This window comes from Bos mutus, chromosome 11 (genome assembly GCF_027580195.1).
Source record: "Bos mutus isolate GX-2022 chromosome 11, NWIPB_WYAK_1.1, whole genome shotgun sequence".
Classification (NCBI taxonomy): Eukaryota; Metazoa; Chordata; class Mammalia; order Artiodactyla; family Bovidae; genus Bos; species Bos mutus.
Window position 1 is genome coordinate 59,735,642 of NC_091627.1, and position 18,646 is coordinate 59,754,287.

Below are 18,646 nucleotides of genomic sequence, written 5' to 3' on the forward strand. Positions count from 1 at the left end.
TTCTTCTCTTGTAATGAGCACTTTGTGATTTTTTGTGGACAATTTTGAGCGTGATTTTGCATCTATCTTCTCAATTACACATGCCCATGAGAAACCATGCAAGGCAAACATTGTAATCCAGGCACTTCTCCACCTAGCGGCACCTGCCTGAATTACAGGCAGAGTCTGGCCAATGGGAAGAGCCCGCAGAGGACAGTCCCGGGATCCCAGAAGGACACTCACGACCCCTTCACAGACCCAGACCAGCTTCTCCTGGACTTGTTTCTTCCTTTGCCTTAGTTCTCAGGGACTCAGTGTGTTTGTTGCCCCCTTCCTTTCCTCAATCCACACTGTGTTCCCTGCCCTTTCCAGTAAAAGGAAATCAGAACTAGGGGGGAAAAACCAACAAACCTTGTGACGTTCTGCCAGTGGTGGTCCTGGCCTCTTAATTCTTTGAAAGATGGTGGATGGAATGAACAGCTGCACACATGCGCACACAGGTGAGGTGCAGGACTGAGACTCTATACCTGATGGACCTCCTCTCTTCTTTGACTCTGAGAGATGAGCCTCATCGACCTCAACCACTGCCCTCCAGCCCCGCAGCTCTCATTTATTCCAACTTCTCTCTCGGAAAGGACGTGCTATTTCTCCCCCCAGGACAATTCCTTGACTCACCCAGAGATCCAGCCAACACAGAATAAAGCAACTGTTGGACTCAGAGGAACATCCCTGATGTTTCCAGGACAGACTCTGGGAGAACTCCCTTAGGAAATTGGATCACAATTACATTTAAAATGCCCAGAAAGAATTGATGTGTTAATTCACCAAATCTCCACATTAGAGCTAGAGGCAGGTTTAAAACTCACAGAAGTCAACTGAGAATTTTTTTTTAAAGGAAGAATAAAAAAATTCTATTTTTGTTCTAGCAATGACGATATCCTCTGAGCTGCCTGATGATGAAACACTCTTGGGGCCAAGCGTAGATTCTCAGAGCAGGTAGAAGAGTAAAGTCTTAGTTATCCAGAGCTGTGTAACAAATTATCATGAACTTAACAACTTAGAGCAACAAACCTTTATTATCTCACACAGCTACTGAGGGTCAGGAATCCAGGAGCTCCATAGCTGAGTAGTTCAGGTTCTGGGTTTCTTAGAGGTTATGGTCAAGCTGTCAAGCAAACCTGTGGTCATCTGAAGACTGGACTTGGGCTGAAGACTGACATCCAAGATTTCTCCCTTATATCCTTGGTGGGGCTGTAGGGGGCGATGAGGGGAGCCGGGATGTCGGGGGGAGGGGGTAGAATCAGTCCTTGCCACAGCTTCCATTTCATCCGTGGCCTTCTCTTCTTGGGTAAAATATCCCCTACTTTTCATTCATCCTCAGTGGGAATGGTTTAGAGTCTCTTTATGTTCTTCTGATCCCCTGTGTTTCTGTTTCTCACCTTCTTCCTTTGTGTTTAGAACTGAACCCAGGGACTTTCCTGGTGGTCCAGTGGTTAAGAATCTGCCTTGCAATGCAGGGGACATGGGTTCCCTGGTCAGGGAACTAAGACTCCACTTGCCGAAGAGCAACTAAGCCCAGGAGCTGGAACTACTGAGCCCAAGCAGCACAACTAGAGAGTCTGTGCACCCCAATGAAAGATCCTGTGTGATGCAACTAAGAGCCAAATGAATTAAAATAAATAAGTAAATATTGTTTAAAAAGAGAACCGAACCCATAACCCAGGGGCAATGTGACTCACAAGGAATGCGGAGGGAATATCAACACTTGCACCTTGGATGCCCTGTTACCACGAATGCCACCTAAGACTATAATCTTTCTGTCAGCCATGCACCTCCTGCAAGTTGTACCTAAACATCTGCCCTTTGAGGATCATTCTTTTGCTTTGGGGTGACAGTGAGCTAATCGAATGGCCCAGTGTTTGATCATAAGTCTGATGGATCTTTGGATTGATATTGTCACATTCTTTTCAAGACAAACACGTGTTTTAATACATCTCTGGAGTCATTGTGCCTTAATAGAGAAGAACCCATTTAGGGTCATTTTAAGCAAGCTGTTCAAGTGTTCTTCGTCCTGGAAGCCAAAGCCTGGAGATACAAGGGTCTTGCCAAGGCTCCATTTGCCTTCCAGACGGTCTTCCACACTGACACCCAAACCAGTTTCAGGAATTAGAAGGTCTGGGGCCACGCCCTGGCTCCAACACTCATAGTTAGGGGCCCTTGGGTATGTTAGCCCATAAGTGCCTCACTTTGTTTATCTGTGAAACAGATCAGTACTCACTGCAGCAATTGTTTACCAGAGTGGTATGAGAAAGTGCCCTGTGGGTGACAGTCATTGTCATCATTCGTAGGAGCCTGCCCACCTCCCCTGATTCAGCAGGACACACAGGGCAAGGGAGAAAAGGGGGTGGCTCACTGCACTCTGGGGTGCATGGCTGGGAAAATGCTAATGAAAGACTTTTATCTTCCATGTGCTTCACCATCTGGTAGGGAGGAGGAATGAGGCACTAAAATTTTGCACAGAAAACACACCTCTAAAGGAAATCCTGAGCTTACCCTGCCCTCTCCTGGGCCTGGAATGGTGTTGACTGACTGGGTGATTCCAGAAGGCAAAGCCACCCCTCGGCCTCCCACTTCCAGAAGCTTAATAGGATAAAGTGAGTGGGAATATTGACTGACTTCCTCTGGAGCACTGCAGGAGGAGCTGATGTCATAACAGCCCCCAGAGGATCCCAGAAATATGACAGGTTTATTGGGACATGAATCAGTGAATAGGGGGTTCTGAACATTTCTGCATTCTGGTGCATGCCTCCTTCCTCCTCTAACGTGGAAGTGTGAGTCTAATTCTAAGCTCATTCATTATTTAAGAGTGGGTATGTGCTCACTCGTGTCTGATTCTTTGCAAACCCATAGACTGTAGCCCACAGGGCTCCTCTGCCTATGGGATTCTCCAAGCAAAATTATTGGAGTGGGTTGCTATTTCCTATTTCAGGGGAATCTTCGCAACCCAGGGATGGAATCCACATCTCTTGAGTCTCCTGTACTGGGAGGCAGATTCTTTACCACTAGCGCCACCTGGGAAGCCCCATTCATTCATTCATCATTTGTTGTCTATTCTGTATCAGACACTGCATGGAAGAAATCAGAGCAGCCCCCAGTACCCCTTGCTATGTTCCCATCTCCTAGTTTAAGGAAATGAAAAGGGATTTGTAGAAAAGGAAGAGCTAGTTCACAGAAGTCAGAAGGTGAATCTTCAGAATCAATCTGGGAAATGGGGTAACAACTATTCTTTAAATACAGGGGCTGCTACACAGAAGAAGGTCGACCCTATTCTTGTCTCCCTGGCCTTGAAATCCTTAGGGCATCAAGAGAGGAAAGCTGGGTACAGGCCTGGTGATGGAGGAGACTCAGGTGAGCAGGGTGCTGAGAAGGCTGGTGGGAGATTATGAAGAAAACTCAGGTCTTGAGGAAGCCAGAGCCGTGAGGCAGAGGGAAGTGTGGGGTCAGAAGCAAAGACCTCAAGCTAGAGTCTCCCTTGTCTTCGTCTTATCTTCTCACTAGAGCCGGAGCACCTGGAAGGAAGGGGTCTCCTCTACCCAAGGTGGAGCCTGCTCTCCTCTTGAGTGAGAAATGATGGGCCTGGGCTTAAGCCATCTACGTGACCTTGGTTAATTTGCCTGCTGGGTCTAAGCATCAGAATCATCTTCTTAATACTAATCAGTAAGTGTCTGGAATTGACTAGCAGCTCAAGTCCTGTTTTTCTCTGAACTCCAGTGCCCTTCAGGTGGAGACCTCCTGTGGCTTTGGTAATCTCCAATACAGTTCAGATCAGTGATCAGTTTCTTCCAGATAGGAGCTATGTGCCTGTGCCTGCATACCAAGTCTCACTCTTTGTCTCACTCTTTGGAGGAGGGCATGGCACCCCACTCCAGTATTCTTGCCTGGGGAATTCCTATGGACAGGGGAGCCTGGTGGGCTACCATGGAGTCCATGGGGTCTCAAGGATAGGAGCTGTGACCACAGGAACTCAGTCCAGGATCCAGCAAACACCTGCCTTCCTTGTGGATTCAATACATCGAGGATCAGGCCCAAGACTGCAGAAGTGCAGAGGACCACGCCCCCTGGCTTCAGGGACTGAGGTGGACTGGGGCCACGCCAGCGGGGGCTTGGGAAGTTGAAGCCTCTGCTTCTGCTGGCCCGGGTCCGAGTCAGGCGGGGCAGCCAAGGGGCTAGAAAGCTGGCAGCTCCCCGCCCCCAACCCTTCCACCCTCTGTCTTGCCCAGAGGAGCACGCAACAAATGGGGGCGGGGGCGGGGGTGGGGAGTTGGCTCTGCCTCACCTTCCAGGTCTCAGCTCAAGGATGCTCGGTGAAGCTCCTGGCTCCTTATGATACTGAAACTGCAAAAGGGTAGGATCCCATGCAAATGAAGGCCAGTGTAGGGGAAGGCTGCTGCTGCTAAATCGCTTCAGTCGCGTCAGACTCTGTGCAACCCCATAGACGGCAGCCCATCAGGCTCCCCCATCCCTGGGATTCTCCAGGCAAGAACACTGGAGTGGGTTGCCATTTCCTTCTCCAATGCATAAAAGTGAAAGGTGAAGGTGAAGTCGTTCAGTCGTGTCCAACTCTTAGCGACCCCATGGACCGCAGTCCAGCAGGCTCCTCCCTCCATGGGATTTTCCAGGCAGGAGTACTGGAGTGGGGTGCCACTGCCCTCTCTGAGCGAAAGGCTCAGATCAGATCAGATCAGATCAGTCACTCAGTCGTGTCCGACTCTGTGCGACCCCGTGAATCACAGCACGCCAGGCCTCCCTGTCCATCACCAACTCCCGGAGTTCACTCAGACTCACGTCCATCGAGTCAGTGATGCCATCCAGCCATCTCATCCTCTGTTGTCCCCTTCTCCTCTTGCCCCCAATCCCTCCCAGCATCAGAGTTTTTCCAATGAGTCAACTCTTCACATGAGGTGGCCAAAGTACTGGAGTTTCAGCTTTAGCATCATTCCTTCCAAAGAAATCTCAGGGCTGATCTCCTTTAGAATGGACTAGTTGGATCTCCTTGCAGTCCAAGGGACTCTCAAGAGTCTTCTCCAGCACCACAGTTCAAAAGCATCAGTTCTTCGGCGCTCAGCCTTCTTCATAGTCCAACTCTCACATCCATACATGACCACAGGAAAAACCATAGCCTTGACTAGATGAACCTTTGTTGGCAAAGTAATGTCTCTGCTTTTGAATATGCTATCTAGGTTGGTCATAACTTTCCTTCCAAGGAGTAAGCATCTTTTAATTTCATGGCTGCAGTCACCATCTGCAGTGATTTTGGAGCCCAGAAAAATAAAGTCTGACACTGTTTCCACTGTTTCCCCATCTAGTTGCCATGAAGTGATGGGACCAGATGCCATGATCTTAGTTTTCTGAATGTTGAGCTTTAAGCCAACTTTTTCACTCTCCACTTTCACTTTCATCAAGAGGCTTTTGAGTTCCTCTTCACTTTCTGCCATAAGGGTGGTGTCATCTGCATATCTGAGGTTATTGATATTTCTCCCGGCAATCTTGATGCCAGCTTGTGTTTCTTCCAGTCCAGCGTTTCTCATGATGTACTCTGCATATAAGTTAAATAAACAGGGTGAGAGTGGAAGGCTAGGTACCTTTAATTAAAAGGAAGGCACCTGGAGCCCCAGCCAGTGGGAGGAACAGGGATCTAAAGCAAGTCTGCCATGCTGCTGGTGTGGTGGGGTTGGGGGATTGGGAGAGGTGGAGCTGAGCCTATCGGGCCTCACCCTTTGCTCAGGCCCCTCTTTTCATATCCCCACCCTTCTCCCCAAGCAAAGGAGGGGCATCCTCACCTGGCCTCTGCTAGGGCAAGGCACCAGGAACCTGGAGAAGGAGAGGGGCTTTCTGTTCTTTGGAATAGTTCTGACTTTGTGCTCCTGGCCCAACACCCTGGACCCAGCTCTCAAACCCCAGAGTCAAAATTGTCTAGAGGAAATCATTGACCCCAAGTGACCAGGCAAGTGAGAAATAGAGTCAGGCCCTCAGGACTGCCAGCATCAGGGCCCTTCTGCTACTAGCTGGAAATTCCAAATAGCCATTAGGCCAGGAGTAGCATGGCACCCCACTCCAGTACTCTTGCCTGGAAAATCCCATGGAGGGAGGACCCTGGTGGGCTGCGGTCCATGGGGTCACTAAGAGTTGGACACGACTGAGCGACTTCACTTTCACTTTTCACTTTCATGCATTGGAGAAGGAAATGGCAACCCACTCCAGTGTTCTTGCCTGGAGAATCCCAGGGACGGGGGAGCCTGGTGGGCTGCCGTCTATGGGGTCACACAGAGTCGGACACAACTGAAGCGACTTAGCAGCAGCAGCAGCAGCAGCATCTACAGGCTTCCCTGGTGGCTCAGTGATAAAGAATCTGCCTGCAATGCAAGAGACTTGGGATCGATCCCTGGGTCAGGAAGATGCCCTGGGGAAGGAAATGCCAACCCAGTCCAGTATTCTTGCCTGGAGAATCTCATGGACAGAAGAGCCTGGCAGGTTACAGTCCATGGGGTTGCAAGAGTCAGACATGATTTAGCAACTGCTGCTGCTAAGTCACTTCAGTCGTGTCCGACTCTGTGCGACCCCATAGACAGCAGCCCACCAGGCTCCCTGGTCCCTGGGATTCTCCAGGCAAGAACACTGGAGTGGGTTGCCATTTCCTTCTCCAATGCATGAAAGTGAAAAGTGAAAGTGGAGTCGCTCAGTCGTGTCCGACTCCTAGCGACCCCATGGACTGCAGCCTACCAGGCTCCTCCATCCATGGGATTTTTCAGGCAAGAGTACTGGAGTGGGGTGCCATTGCCTTCTCTAGATTTAGCAACTAAACAACAACAAATAGCAATATATATTGTATCATATATAGTATACTTAGCATTATGTGTTGTTGTGTCGTAGATACACATAACAATACTAATAATACAGGTAATACTGATGAATATATTCAATGAAATAAATGGATAAGGTAGCCTTTATTTACTGTAAAGTTTGTATCAGTCTACAGTATTACTATGACTTCTAGGGTTTCAAAGTACTTCCACACACACCAGTTCATAAGAGCCAACCCAGTGAGATTAGTGAGGAAGATATCCTGAAGAACTTTCTACTGAAAATGAAAAACTATGGCATAGAGATATTGAGTGTTTTTTGCTCAGGACACATTTCTAGGAAATATTCCTTTTCATTGGGACTTGAAAGCCAGTACACTTTCCACCTCCCACTTCAATCAGTTCAGTTCAGTTGCTCAGTCGTGTCCGACTCTTTGCGACCCCATGAATCGCCCCACGCCAGGCCTCCCTCTCCATCACCAACTCCCAGAGTTCACTCAGACTCATGTCCACCAAGTCGGTGATGCCATCCAGCCATCCCATCCTCTGTCGTCCCCTTCTCCTCCTGCCCCCAATCCCTCCCAGCATCAGAGTCTTTTCCAATGAGTCAACTCTTCACATGAGGTGGCCAAAGTACTGGAGTTTCAGCTTTTAGCATCATTCCTTCCAAAGAAATCTCAGGACTGATCTCTTTCAGAATGGACTGGTTGGATCTCCTTGCAGTCCAAGGGACTCTCAAGAGTCTTCTCCAACACCACAGTTCAAAAGCATCAATTCTTCGGCACTCAGCCTTCTTCACAGTCCAACTCTCACATCCATACATGACTACTGGAAAAACCATAGCCTTGACTAGATGGACCTTTGTTGGCAAAATAATGTCTCTGCTTTTGAATATGCTATCTAGGTTGGTCATAACTTTCCTTCCAAGGAGTAAGCGTCTTTTAATTTCATGGCTGCAGTCACCATCTGCAGTGATTTTGGAGCCCCCAAAAATAAAGTCTACCACTATTTCCACTGTTTCCCCATCTAGTTGCCATGAAGTGATGGGACCAGATGCCATGATCTTAGTTTTCTGAATGTTGAGCTTTAAGTCAACTTTTTCACTCTCCACTTTCACTTTCATCAGGAGGCTTTTGAGTTCCTCTTCACTTTCTGCCATAAGGGTGGTGTCATCTGCATATCTGAGGTTATTGATATTTCTCCCGGCAATCTTGATGCCAGCTTGTGCTTCTTCCAGCCCAGCATTTCTCAATATGTACTCTGCATAGAAGTTATAAAGTTGGGGACACCAAGGCCCAGATAAAGCCAGTGGCCTCCCCAACATCCCATAGCCTCAGTCTCAAGTCTAAGACCCTGTGTGTGTTAGTTGCTCAGTTGTGTTGATTCTTTGCCACCTCATGGGCTATAGCCCTCCAGGCTCCAGGCTGTGCATGGAGCCTGGCAGGAATTGTGCAGGCAAGAATACTGAAGTGGGTAGCCATTCCCTTCTCCATGGGATCTTTCCAACCCAGGGATCAGACTTGGGTCTCCTGTATTGTAGGCAGACTCTTTACCATCTAAGCCACCAGGGAAGCCCAGCCTCCTGACTCTCAACCAATTCTCTCTCTCTCTTTTCCTATCCTACATAGAGGCAGATATTCTTTATATAACTTTCCAACCACCCTCCCCCCTCCACTCTCTCCTGGTCATTGTTTCTCTGTTACTCAGTCACAAGGGTACTATCTGTGTCCAGATCAGAGCGGGATTTGAAATCCAAACTCCTCAGCAACTTTGAGTGCATGCTTCCTCTCCCTCCCATCAGCCCATCAATCACAGTCTGGGTCCTGGACCAACATCTCCATTCTCTCTTGTCTGATCTGTCACCAGACAAACTTCTCCTGGGCCATTGGGAAGTTTTGAGAAGAGCCAAATATGTCTTCCCTTTTGGGGGGAACCTAGGTCTGAGTCCTCCAGAAAACATAGGAAGATAAGAGGGCTAGCACTTACATTCAACCTGGTTTTCATAGGACTGCAACCTATCACCACCAGACCCAGGGTGAAACTGAGAGTCAACAGGTGACCATGACAATGTTTCCACCACCCCATCCCCATCATGCCTTCTCTCCTCCACCTCTGACGCTCCCATCAGCCTGAAGGGAATTATGGTACCGGAGCCTCTCCCCACCTGCAACCTGGACTCCTCCAAGTCTTTCTCACACTGCACCAGGAAGAACTTTCTAAAACAGGAGTCTGGCCACTCTTTCCCCACCTCCCCCACTAGAATCTACTTAGAGATGTCCCTTGGCTTCCCTGGTGGCTCAGAGGTTAAAGCGTCTGCCTGGAATGTGGGAGACCAGGGTTCGATCCCTGGGTCAGGAAGATCCCCTAGAGAAGGAAATGGCAACCCACTCTACTACTCTTGCCTGGAGAATCCCATGGAGGGAGGAGCCTGGTAGGCTACAGTCCATGGGATCCTAAAGAGTTGGATAGGATTGAGCGACTTCACTTTCACTTTCACTTTGCTTTTTGGGACACAGTCCAAATTCCTTTTGGACTCCTCTGATCCAACCCTGCACACTTTCCCAGTCCTATCCCTCAGCCCTCACCATACCTGTGCACAATCATGTGCGCACACAAATTCTATAATCACACTTTATTTTCCACTGCAGGCTTCCCAGGTGGCACAGTGGTAAAGAATCCACCTACCAATGTAGGAGACACAGGTTTCATCCCTGGGTAGGGAAGATCCCCTGGAGAAGAAAATGGAAACCCACTCCAGTATTTTTGCCTGGAGAATTCCATGGACAGAGGAGTCTGGTGGGCTATGGTCCATGGCATTGCAAAAGATGTGAACACAATTGAGCAGCTGAGCATGCACGCTTTCTTGCTATAGTGAATTAAGAGCGCCTGCCAAACCCCCTCCCCCTGCCCCCAGTCTCTGGATCTTCACATGCATTATTTTTTTCTCCTTATGTCAGATTATTCTACTTTCTCCCTTTTCTCTGTTTGATTGGTTCTACCTTTTCCTTCGGGTCTCTGCTTACAGGTCCTTTTTGAACAACTAAGATTTTGTGAGGTGCCCTCCAGATTTTTTTGCTGCTTATAATTCCCACTCTCCTCCCCACCCCATCATAGCAGGCAGCACACCTGCCTTCAGACCTGTCTGTTCATTCCACAGGACATGATTCTTGTTCTGGTCAGCATGGTATTCCCAGGTCTCGGCAGAGTACTCATCACTTAACAGATGCTCAATAAAGATTTGTACAATTAAATACATGGAAAGGAAGCACTGGGGTCACAGGAATAGGGACAGAAAGAAGGAATACGAAGAGGGTTGGAGGGAGGGAAAGAGAAAGGGCTATCTTGGTGAAGTCATCCAGGCATTATATTCAATATCATAACTGCTCCAAATCCATCATTCCTCACATTTCTTAAAAGTTTGCAGTTCACCCCACCCTGCTGATAGGATGTGAATATTATACGCATTTTTTTCTAAGTATGCAGAACCTGAGAATCAGAGTGGGTGAGTGACTTTCCCAACTTCACACAGCTCAGAGCAAGACTGTATCATAAACTCAGGTCTCTCCCAACTCCTCAGGCTCCAGAATAGAGAGACTGAGTTCCAAGCATGGGAGTCCAGCTCTCTCTTGAATCTTGAAGGAGAGAATGTAACACTGAATTCAGTCACCCAATTTGACCTATGAAGGTGGCTTTGATCCCAGTGAGCAGAAATGCAATTATTCCCTGATTAGATTGGGGCAGTCCAAAATGTGCTTGGGAGGAAGAACATTCCCCAGCAACATCTGTACACCATGGAGGATGCCAATGACCCTGGGTGAGGAAATCTCACAGGTACCTTCTTACTTCACCTGACCTGCTTACCTTCCATCTTGAAAGGGATATTCAAGGGTCATGAAAAGAGAAGCCAGACTAGGCTTGAAGGAAGCCAAGTAGTTCATCCCTATTTTAAAGGTGCCCACCCCACCCTGTGCTCCCATAATCCCACTTGTCAGTTTCAGTTTTTCCAGGAAAATATCCACATACATACACAAAGAGTTCATTGAACAGTTCTGATGAGAACCCAGATGAGTAATAAATATCCATCAAAAGGAGGACAGTTGCTTAGACTCTGTCCCATTCACATTTTGGACCCTGATGGAAAAGTTCAAAAGGACAAGGCAGAGGTGTCAGTCTTGAAATGCAAAGATGTTTCAGATGTTACTAGTGAATAAACACAACCTGCAGAGCAAAACACTTTCCGTATGCTACTAGGCAGAGTGAAACTTACTTCTGGTATGCTACTACACATGCTAAAACATACACTCCAAACAGAGGTCATTATTTCTACAGTTACAGACATTAGGTATGAATAGAAGAACAAATATTGAAAAGATAACAGGGTTACCTCGGGCTAAGGGCTGGAAGAAGGGAGACATTTATCATTTCTGTTTAAATTATTTATGACCTATTATATGTATAAGCTAAAAGTAAGTAAATAAAAACAAAGAAAACTAGAGAAGACACTGGCTTATCAATAAATCTGAAAGTGACAGATCAGATATCTCTGCCAAACTCCCCTCTCCCCACCCCACTCCCCCCCGGCCACCAGGGAAGCTGAGGCCCGTGCCTGCCCCTCCAGGAATGATGTCTTATGTTCTGGAGTCACAGGAACAGAGTCGGGGAGGAGAGTTCTCTGGTTGAAGAATTTGGCAGAGCTGGTCTGGTCTATGAGCGCAGTCTCAGGGAGCCCAGCGTGGGTGCACAGCCCAGATGAGGGGGGAAAGGGACAAAGCAGCTCACATGTACCTGGTGACCTTGTGCTCCGGTTTTCCCAGGAACCTGCAAGTTCAATTCTCCTCCCCAGTGCCATTCCCCCACTGCTCTTAGGAATCTCTCAGTGTCTCCTTGTGTCCTGAGTATGGTGACAGTGACACCACCCCCCGAGGTCCATGAGTAATACTCTCCATCACCTGTGTTGTGACTAGGTTTTTTGCTTTTGTTGAGGCAGGCATACAGAATCTCAGTTCCCTGACCAGGGACTTGGAACACACGCCCCCTGCAGGGAAGGTGCAGAGTCTTAACCACTGGATTGATAGGGACGTGCCTGTGACTAGTTTTGTTTCCATTCTAGTAACCATTTCTGAGCATCCTTTGTGCTCCAAGTGCTCTGTCTGACTTAAGCATCATAACAATATGAGAGAAGTACCCTTATTAGTCTCAATTCTCAGACTTAGAAGCTTCAGCTCAGGGAAGTTGGGTGCCTGGCACAAGATCACGCAACCTGTACAGAGTGGTGCCAGAGCATCACATGTGAGCATCAGATTCCCAGCCTGGAAGAGAATGGTGACTCCTACCCTTTCTCTGTATGATGGAAGGGCAGGTGTCAGGATCTGAGTGGGAAAAGATCCTTCTCTAGGACTATGGGGTCTTTCCCCCAACCCCCCAGAGTGAGCCTGAGAGAAGTGATTCTACTTGGAAAACTAAAGTTTCAGAGTAACAAGATGAAAGTTTGTAAGGAGAGAGGTGATGTGGATGAAGTGAACAGGAATCATCAGGCCCACAACTTCAAAAGAGAGGCATTAAGGATGAAAAAAAGGACATGCTACCTTACATAAAGACCACATGCCTACAAATGGAAAGAACTTTTTAAGAAGTTTCAGAAAAGATACAGATTTTTTTTTTAATTGGAGTATAGTTGGTTTACAATGCTATGTTAGCTTCAGGAGTATAGCAAAGTGAATCATTTCTAGGTTCTTTTCCCATATAGGCTATTACAGATTATTGAGTAGGGTTCCCTGAGCTATACAGTAGGTTCCTATTAGTGATGTATTTTATATACAGTAGTGTGTGTATGTCAATCCTCATCTTCCAATTTATTCCTCCACACCTCTCCCCCAGTAACCATAAATTTATTTTCTACATCTGTAACTCTGTTTCTGTTTTGTAGATACGTTCTTGAGGATCTAATATACAACATGGTGACTAGAGTTGATAACACTGTTTTATATACTGGTGGCACAGGTGGTAAAGAATCCGCCTGCCAATGCAGGAGATGCAAGAAATGTGGGTTTGATCCTTGGGTTGGGAAGATCCCCTGGAGGAGGAAATGGCAACCCACTCCAGTATTCTTGCCTGTAAAATCCCATGGTCAGAGGAGACTGGCAGGCTACAGTCCATAGGGTCACAAAGAGGTGGACACGACTAAGTGACTGAATACACAGACACACACACACACACACATACTACTCGCAAGAGAGTAGAACTTACATATTCTCACCAAAATAAACAGACGAATGAATGAGATGATGGGTGTGTTAATTAACTAGATGGTGGGAATCCTTTCACAGTGTATACATATATCAAATCACTGTGACATACGCCTTAAATATCTTATGATTTTATTTGCCAATTTTATTTGTCAATTATATTTGTCAATTATACCTCAATAAAGCTCAAAACACAGGGGAAATAAAAAGGGAAATCCATAGGTAGATGATTAACTCATTATTGCCACAAATGTGTTCTGTGTCCACACTTTGCTAAGTGCATGAAAACTCAGTTAGGGAGAAAGGTAAGACTCAATATGACTTCCACCTTAATTTTTTTTCATTCTTTCACTTACCTGGCCTGTCTGTAAATCTCGGCAGTGTAAATCTCATTACTAAGGGTCATGCTTTCTCCTATTAAGCCACTGATGGCCCCTGAAACTGACAAACAAAACAGTTTTTCTAGTTTGCTTCTTCCTAGTTTGTTCCGATAGCTTTCTTGGAGCTGTTAAAGCTGTCCTGCCCTGTAAACAGCCTGTGGGAAAGTGGAGGGAAGGCTGTCTCAGGTCAGATGAGCCCAAGTTCCCATCATGGCTCCACTGCCCAGCCATGGGATGATCCAGAGCAGCCACTATGCCCATGTTTCCCCAAAACTCAGTTTCGCTGGCTGTTGTGGAAAATAAATAGGGTTAAATGTAAGGCATTTGAAAGTTTCTGGCATTTAGTAATACTTCGTAAATAATAGTAGATTTAGCCGTTGTTCTTAGAAGGAAATGCATGTTCAGCGTTCCATCAACATAATGGTGTGTCCCCTCCTCCTATGGGGACCAAAGAGGACCACATTGTTGGGACAACTGGAGCCTAAAGACCAAAAACGGAGAGGCCAAAGCTCTGCTCCTCCAAAAGCAGGGGAGTCAAAGGCTGTAGAGTCTGTGGAAGAATGCAAGAGGTCTAAACAGGAAGAGAGTTTTGGGCCTAGCCAAGGCCCAAAGCATGGCAAAGTGCCCAGGGTTACTCAGCTTAGAATGTGGGAAGCCTTCCAGGGGGCAGGCAGTGAAGGCTGGAGGCAAGAGGCAAGTTAAACCTTCCAACTCCTTCTCTACCCCTCAGCTTCTCCCCTCTCCTCCCACCCTATCGCAAGGGTCTCAGATCCTTTCATCAGGGCCCTGGGCACTACCAGGCTCTGTTCTATGGTTTGTGCCAACATCAGACACCTCTGGCCTTCCAAGGCCACAAAGAACAAAACCAACCCTGAATCTGATGAAAAAAGTCTCAGACCTGGTTTTTCCCCTTGGCGCCTCCCCAAGGACAGCTGTCAGGAGGACAGCCCACTTCAGTGCCCTGGCGTCCACCTAAGAGGATTCCTGTGTCCTGACCCCCTCTGCTCTGGGCTGGACTCTGGGGCTGGGCCAAAGGGAGGACATTCCTGCCTGGTGAGCTGCACTTTTCTTCTGTGGCAGGAAAGTTCTCTGGCCCTGGGAGTTTGATCTCACCCTGACCACACCCTGGGATCCAGAACCTTCCTTTCTGATGGGAGGTAGTGTAGGTGCTGGGGAATGAGCGAACTAGGCTGGAGTGAGCAGAATTTCTAACATCTAAGGCCAGACCTGGGTCCCTTGTGTTTATTTGGACATTGAGTCAGCCACCTACCAGCTGGGTAACCTTGGAAATTGTACTTGCTTTTCCTGGGGCTCAGTATTCTCATCTGCAAAACGGGTGGCAAAGAACCTAGGTCATTATTTACAACTTTTTAAAATACTGTTAAAAGCAGGGAAAAAAAAAATCTGACCTCTCTCTGCTTCCCCAAAGGAGATTCTTTCTTATTAAAGCCTGAAAATATCAAGTCTCCCGCTCCTGACCAGCCCAGGTAGCAGCCACCAGGTGCTTTGGGGTAGGCAAAGAGCTCCAGAGACCTGTGCCCAGGACACATCTCCAACCCCCAAAGCAACTGGACAGATGCCAAGGGTGGCTTTTTCCAAACTGCCTTCCACTTTCCTTTCCCCTGCCAGGATCTGTATTTGTATTTCTGGGTTTTGAAAGCCTGGAGGGTGGGGGGAGGAGAGGAGGAGTGCAGGGTAATTAATGATTGAATCTCTGGCACAGCCACCAGGAGGCCTCAGGGCATGCTGTTGGCCACTTCCTGAGGCATGGGGGACAAGGTAAAAATCCCACCTGGCTGTGACACAATTGGACAGGTCTGAGAAGTGAGGAAGCGGGAGACAGTGGTGCCCTGAGCACTTCTCAGGGCATCAAAGCTCTGCCCTGGCGCCGCCCACCCCCCGCCCCCCGCCACACACACACACATGCACTGACTCTGTTGTCCTTTTTCTGGGTCAGAAACTATTCATTGCACCCCTCACAGACACCCCCAGCCCCAGAGCATTCCCTACACCCACCCTGTACCCACAGCATCAGCGCATGCTCACTGGCCCTTTGCTGCCCCACAGCTCACCTGTCCATCACCCAGTGGCTCACATGGCTGTTTGACGAATGCACAGTGCTGCTGGGAAAGGATGAAAGGAACCGACTTGCACAGCAAAATTTTAGAGGAGCTTTAACTCTGCCCTTCTTGGAAGTATTGCCCGCCTTTGTTGTCTAATAATAATTAACTTTTGTACAGAGCTGCAGTTTTCAAAGGCCTCTTACGTTCATAATTCTATTCATCCTCACAGCAAGGCTAAGAGGTGGGTCTCACCCTCCTCACCCCCTCATTCGCATTGCTACCCCCACCCATATGCTACAGAAGAAAGTAAGATTCAGAGAAAAGGAATGGTCCCATTTCACACAGCCAGGGCTGACACGCTAGCCTTCTAACTCAGGGTAGGGAGCTGCTGTTTCTTTCCCAAAGGATGCTCTTTAGTCCTGGGATTGTTTACCATGTAGGGGAAGGTGGCATAGAGGGTAAGCAGGGGGCAAGGATCTCCCCAAAGACTGTTGGGGGCTGGGCTCTCCTCCTCTGGATGGAAGAGGTCTTGGGTCCCCTCACCTAGGATATAGAGAGGTGATAGGGAGAGAAGCCTGTGGACAACTCTGGGGTTCAAGGACCTGAGCCAGCAGGTTGCAGAATTCCATGTGCACCCAACCCAGAGACAGTTTAAACTCTGAGCTTCTTATAAAAGACCCCAGACCACCTTTCTTCCCTACTATTAGCTGACATGACCAACTCATTCTGGTTTCCCCACGACAGTTGGGTGTTTTAGCACCCCAAATCCCACATCTAGGGAATGTCCTTGGTCTCATCCCCAGCTGAGTGGATTTCAGCTGAACTGTGGAAAGACAGACCCCCTTTGGAAGGTTCAGTGGATCAACTTGGAATTTAAAAATCTCAGAAGACTCACGGGGGTTAGGCAGCCACCTGGGATGTATATTAACGTCTTGGAATGTTGAACCACAAGACAATTCATTTCCACAAAGAAACACTCAGATCTGTGGCCACATCTGCCAGATTTTTAAAGGAAACCAAAGTTAACTCTCTCTTCCCTATTGATTTTCATATCGGCAACTAATTACATTTTCTTGGGAAAACACTGTGTTTAAAAAACCATAACTGGGTTTAAACCACAGATTGCCAGATGATAGTCTCAGTGTGAAAGGCTTATGGACATCAAATCTGAGAAGGGCAGGAGAAGGTGTTGGGTTTTGAAACAATGTCCTAAATTTTCCATTGCTCTGAGCATCTTAGTCAGCATGCTAAATTTATTTGGAAATTGTAATTACATCAAAGGAAGGCTTGAGATGTTCATGCTTAGCTAAAAGGATCATGGAATTTTCCTGTTTGAGAAAAAAACTGTGATAAAAGCCATTTAAAAATTATATGTATATAATTATATATATATATATATATATATATATACACACAAACTTTGTAGAGCAAATGGCATGCATGCACCGTTGCATCTGACTCTTTGTGACCATGTGGTTTATAGACCTCTAGGCCCCTCTGTCCATGGAATTTTCCAGGCAAGAATAATGGAGTGGGTTGCCATTTCCTCCTCCAGGGAACTTCCTGACCCAGGATCAAATCCAAGTCTTGCATCTCCTGCATCTTTTGCATTAACAGGTGGATTCTTCACCACTGCACCATCTGGGAAAATTATATATGTATATATATATTTTTTTTTCAGCTTCTTCATTTTGCAAAAAGTCAGGATACTGGTTAATAACCATTTCCTTGGCCTTGGTTGAAAAGAATTAGAAAGTAGCAGGGAACCCAGGCCTTATTTCCCATTGTAATTAGAAAGCAGAACCAGACCCAGAGGCAAAGGAGCTCACTGTGTTCTCACTGCCTGTTGGCTCTTGGCTTTGGAAGAACTCGTCCGTGGTGCCTCCTCCTGGTAACCCACTGTCATCCCAGTCTGAGGGCGGGCTGTTCTCAGGTGTGCAGATGTGCAGATTAAGTTGTCATATTAAAATGAATTTTTTAAAACACGAACTCACAACTGGGACCTGAATGTTTCAATAACTTGCTGTTTTTGTCCTCTGAGAAATTTTTCTAAAAGCAGAGAGGGAGAAGGGGCTTTGTTTTGCTGAACAGGAGGAAAGCATTGGCAAGACTGAATAGGTGCATTTTTAAGGTTATTGGTACCTGTCAGCCCCTCGGCCTGGACAGATCTTCTGAGGTTTGCAGAACTGTTTGGGTGAGGGCTTGTCAGGCTCACCCTGGATGGAGCACCACCCTCCCCCAACCCCAGGCAGGAGGGGAGCTTGGGCGGACAGTCTCTGAGAGGCCTCCACACTCCACAGCTCCCCTACAGACAACAGGGCAGGCACCAGAGCAGCAAACTGGCCGAGGCAAGGCAGAGGGGTCTGTGGGACCTATACCCAGGTCCACTTTCATCCCGACACCCTTCTTTTCTCTCTCTCTCTAGGGTGAGAGTGGATTTAGGGGGAGGTCTGACTACAGAAGCAGAATATCTGAACATTGTGAAACCACAGAGCAATCTTAAGTAACAATTTTCGAGAAGCACTTAAAACAATAAAGCACCAATTGTTTTTTGTTTCAAGTCACATGTAGGGGTGGAGGATCCATTTCAGGACATACATACTCTTTTTCTATTCATAGAATGATTCATTTCTGCTAAATCCAGAAAAAGCAAGGCTGGGCAGGAGGAGGAAATGGATTAACCTGAAAGCTTTTGTGGGGTGTGTGTGTGTGTGTGTGTGTGTGTGCGCGCGCGTGTGTGTGCTATTCAAACACGTGCACACACACTCCTGCATTACCCCTGTTTTCTCTGCCTCATCCCTTCCCTCTCACCCCAGTGGCTCTGGTCTCTGCATCCCAGAGCAGCCCTTCCCAGTTACAAGCATCACTCTCCCCGCAGCTGTAACCCTGAGTCCAGAGCAGGCCTGAGTGTGGGAGCACCCTGCTGGCGCTGTAGGACATTGGTTCACCCACACAGCCATCCCTGTATCTGCTTCCTCAACAGAAGAGGAGAGCAATGAAGGGGAGGAAGTTTTCGCCCCCACCAAGGGCTTCTCATTTCCACCCAGAGAGCCCTTCTTATCCAACCCTTCTTACCCCTGCTCCCCTGAGGCTGCTGATTCCTGCAGACAAGTCAAAGG